Raw genomic sequence first — 5,346 nt, forward strand, 5'->3', positions numbered from 1 at the left:
GCTCAATAGATAAGTATAATCTGTTAACTGTTCTCTGACCAAGAACAAAGTTTGCCATCACCAATTATGATTCCTTATGCACCTTTAGTTGTGATTACCTTATACTTGTTTCAAGTTGAGTTATATGAGGAAGTTGTTTACTATAATGTCTTGTGTGAATGAATATGATGCTTCTTGTCCGTATTTTATTTATCGACTCTTCACTCCATAAACATGTGGTCCTGTTTACCGAAGTTCGGTTTCGCTTGGGGACAAGCGAAGTCTAAGCTTGGGGGGAGTTGATACGTCCAATTTGCATCACTATCTTATATCATAATTTGCTGTTATTCATTGATATATTTCATATTGGGACACAATACTTATGTTATTTCATCTATTTTGCATGTTTCATGATTATTTGGAGATCGCGCACCGGAGCTAGGATTCTGCTGAAAAAGCACAGTCAGGATGCAATATTTCGGAAGATCAACTGTGGAAGGAAATTACACCAAAAATCCTATTTTTCCAGATGACGGAGAAAGCCAGAAGGGGGAGCCGAGAAGACCCAAGGTGGGGCCAGACCACAGGCCGGCGCGGCCCATGGCTTGGCCGCGCCACCATGTGGTGTGGGGGCCCCACAGCCCCTTTCGCCTCCTTTTCTTCGCGAAACCCTTCGTCCCGAAAACCTAAGCCACAGAGGGATCCTCACGAAGGGTTACAGCCGCCTCTGCGGGGCGGAGAACACCGAGAGAGAAAAGAGCTCTCCGGCGGGCGGGAATCCGCCGGGGAAATTCCCTCCCGGAGGGGGAAATCGACGCCATCGTCACCGTCATCGAGCTGGACATCATCTCCATCACCATCACCATCATCTTCATCATCATCACCGCCGTCTCCACCGCTGCACCTCGTCACCGCTGTAGCAATTTGGGTTTGATCTTGATTGTTTGATAGGGGAAACTCTCCCGGTGTTGATTTCTACTTGTTATTGATGCTATTGAGTGAAACCGTTGAACCAAGGTTTATGTTCAGATTGTTATTCATTATCATATCACCTCTGATCATGTTCCATATGATGTCTCGTGAGTAGTTCGTTTAGTTCTTGAGGACATGGGTGAAGTCTAAATGTTAGTAGTGAAGTGTGGTTGAGTAATATTCAATGTTATGATATTTAAGTTGTGGTGTTATTCTTCTAGTGGTGTCGTGTGAACGTCGACTACACGACACTTCACCATTTATGGGCCTAGGGGAATGCATCTTGTACTCGTTTGCCAATTGCGGGGTTGCCGGAGTGACGAAACCTAAGCCCCCGTTGGTATATCGATGCAGGAGGGATCGCAGGATCTCAGAGTTTAAGGCTGTGGTTAGATTTATCTTAATTACTTTCTTGTAGTTGCGGATTCTTGCAAGGGGTATAATCACAAGTATGTATTAGTCCTAGGAAGGGCGGTACATTAGCATAGGTTCACCCACACAACACTTATCAAAACAATGAAGATTAATTAACCGTATGTAGCGAAAGCACTAGACTAAAATCCCGTGTGTCCTCAAGAACGTTTGGTCATTATAAGTAAACAAACCGGCTTGTCCTTTGTGCGAAAAAGGATTGGGCCACTCGCTGCAATTATTTCTCTCGCATTTTACTTACTTGTACTTTATTCATCTGTTACATCAAAATCCCCTGAATACTTGTCTGTGAGCATTTACAGTGAATCCTGCATCGAAACTGCTTGTCAACACCTTCTGCTCCTCGTTGGGATCGACATTCTTACTTATCGAAGATACTACGATACACCCCCTATACTTGTGGGTCATCAATAACCATGTTTCTGGGGAAGCCATCAACTTTTATACCTTTGTTGAATATCATGTGAGTTGCTATGCATGTTCGTCTTGTCTGAAGTAAGGGCGATTTTCATGATCAAATGGTTTGAGTATGCATACTATTAGAGAAGAACATTGGGCCGCTAACTAAAGCCATGAATCATGGTGGAAGTTTCAGTTTGGACACAAAACCTCAATCTCTTATGAGAATATTAATTGTTGTTGAATGCTTAAGCATTAAAAGAGGAGTCCATTATCTCGTTGTCTATGTTGTCCCGGTATGGGTGTCTAAGTTGAGAATGATCAAAAGCGAGAAATCCAATGCGAACCTTCTCCTTAGACCCTTGTACAGGCGACATAGAGGTACGCCTTTGTGACACTTGGTTGAAACATATGCTATGCAATGATAATCCGTGTTAATCCAAGTTAATTAGGACAAGGTGCGAGCACTATTAGTATACTATGCATGAGGCTTGCAACTTATAAGATATCTTATACATAACACATATGTTTATTACTACCGTTGACAAATTTGTTTCTTGTTTTCAAAATGAAAAGCTCTAGCACAAAAATAGTAGTCCATGCTTCCCTCTGCGAAGGGCCTATCTTCTACTTTATTGTTGAGTCAGTTTACCTATTCTTTCTATCTTAGAAGCAAACACTTGTATCAACTGTGTGCATTGATTCTTACATGTGTACCTATTGCACTTGTTATATTACTTTGTGTTGACAATTATCCTTGAGATATACTAAGAATTTATTGCTTTATGAGTAACTCTTATGCAAGTCTTATTGATGCTTGTCTTGAAAGTATTATTCATGAAAAGTCTTTGCTATATGATTCATTTGGTTGCTCATTATCTTCATCATTGCTTCGAATCGCTGCATTCATCTCATATGCTTACAATAGTATGATCAAGATTATGATAGCATGTCACTTCAGAAATTATCTTTGTTATCGTTTACCTACTCGAGGGCGAGTAGGAACTAAGCTTGGGGATGCTTGATACGTCCCAAACGTATCTATAATTTCTTATGTTCCATGCTACCTTTATGATGATACTCACATGTTTTATACACACTTTATGTCATTATTATGCATTTTCTGGCACTAACCTATTGACGAGATGCCGAAGAGCCGAGTGTCTGTTTTCTGCTGTTTTTGGTTTCAGAAATCCTAGTAAGGAAATATTCTCGGAATTGGACGAAATCAACGCCCAGGGTCCTATTTTTCCACGAAGCTTCCAGAAGTCCGAAGAGGAAACGAAGTGGGGCCACGAGATGGCCACACAACAGGGCGGCGCGGCACAAGCCCTGGCCTACTGTGTGGGCCCCTCGTGACGCCCCCTGACCTGCCCTTCCGCCTACATATAGTCTTCGTCGCGAAACCCCCAGTACCGAGAGCCACGATACGGAAAACCTTCCAGAGACGCAGCCGCCGCCAATCCCATCTCGGGGATTCAGGAGATCGCCTCCGGCACCCTACCGGAGAGGGGAATCATCTCCCGGAGGTCTCTTCATCGCCATGATCGCCTCCGGATCGATGTGTGAGTAGTCCACCCCTGGACTATGGGTCCATAACAGTAGCTAGATGGTTGTCTTCTCCTCATTGTGCTATCATGTTAGATCTTGTAAGCTGCCTATCATGATCAAGATCATCTATTTGTAATGCTACATGTTGTGTTTGTTGGGATCCGATGAATATTGAATACTATGTCAAGTTGATTATCAATCTATCATATATGTTATTTATGTTCTTGCATGCTCTTTGTTGCTAGTAGAGGCTCTGGCCAAGTTGATACTTGTGACTCCAAGAGGGAGTATTTATGCTCGATAGTGGGTTCATGCCTCCATTAAATCTGGGACAATGGACAGAAAGTTCTAAGGTTGTGGATGTGCTGTTGCCACTAGGGATAAAACATCGATGCTTTGTCTAAGGATATTTGTGTTGATTACATTACGCACCATACTTAATGCAATTGTCTGTTGTTTGCAACTTAATACCGGAAGGGGTTCGGATGATAACCTGAAAGTGGACTTTTTAGGCATAGATGCATGTCGGATAGCGGTCTATGTACTTTGTCGTAATGCCCCGATTAAATCTCATAGTACTCATCATGATATATGTATGTGCATTGTTATGCCTTCTTTATTTGTCAATTGCCCAACTGTAATTTGTTCACCCAACATCTGTTTATCTTATGGGAGAGACACCACTAGTGAACTGTGGATCCCGGTCCTATTCTTTACATCTGAAATACAATCTACTGTAATTGTTATTTACTGTTCTTCGCAAACAATCATCATCATCCACACAATACATCTAATCCTTTGTTTACAGCAAGCCGGTGAGATTGACAACCTCACTGTTACGTTGGGGCAAAGTACTGTGTTTGTGTTGTGCAGGTTCCACGTTGGCGCCGGAATCCCTGGTGTTGCGCCGCACTACACTCCGCCACCAACAACCTTCAACGTGCTTCTTGGCTCCTACTGGTTCGATAAACCTTGGTTTCTTTCTGAGGGAAAACTTACTGCTGTGCACATCACACCTTCCTCTTGGGGTTCCCAACGGACGTGTGTCTCACGCGCATCATAGGAGCACTAAGAAACACTCCACTATTATCCTACTTCGGAACTTTTATGTTGGTATCTCTAGCTGGAATAGGTATGTTCTTGATACTCTTGCGGGAGGTAATTTCCTAGGCACCCCTGCTTTAGAAGCTAGTTGCATTATTGAGAGTCTAGTTAGAATACCACCTGTTAATGAAGCTAAAATTGAAATCTCTCTTGAAGATGTCATGAAAAATTTGGAGGCCATAGAGAAAAATCTTCCAAGTGTTGAGACTAAATTGGGTATATTACTTAATAACACTGATATACTTGATAAAACTCTAAGTGGAATCAATGAGAGAATTGCCGTGTTGGAAACTTGTGCTACTCATGATAATCGAACCCATAGGATTAGTGAACTTGAAGAAGCTATGGGAACCTTGGGTTCAACTTTTTCCTCTCTTAAGTTTAAGGAGAAAGCTTATGTGGGTAAGGAGCAAAAGTTCATGTATGTCTCTAAGGTGCCTAAGCCAAAAAACTATTATAGGCCTAAAATTGACAAAGCCCTTAGTACCACTATAGATAATGGAGCATCTAAGATACCTAATGTGACAAATTGTGAAAATTATGATGTTGATGCTTCATCTCTTGATATTACTTGATTCACACTTTCTGCGCCTAGCTGAAAGGCGTTAAAGAAAAGCGCTTATGGGAGACAACCCATTATTTTACTACAACACTTTTGGTTTATATTTGAGTCTTGGAAGTTGTTACTACTGTAGCAACCTCTCCTTATCTTTACTTTATTGCATTGTTGTGCCAAGTAAAGTCTTTAATAGTAATGTTGATACTAGATTTGGATTACTGCGTAGAAACAGATTTCTTACTGTCACGAAATTTAGCAGCCCCGTCTGTAGGTAACTCAGAAAATTTTGCCAATTTACGTGCGTGATCCTCAGATATGTACGCAACTTTCATTCAATTTTAGCTTTTTCA

This window comes from Lolium rigidum, chromosome 6, assembly GCF_022539505.1.
Source record: "Lolium rigidum isolate FL_2022 chromosome 6, APGP_CSIRO_Lrig_0.1, whole genome shotgun sequence".
NCBI lineage: Eukaryota > Viridiplantae > Streptophyta > Magnoliopsida > Poales > Poaceae > Lolium > Lolium rigidum.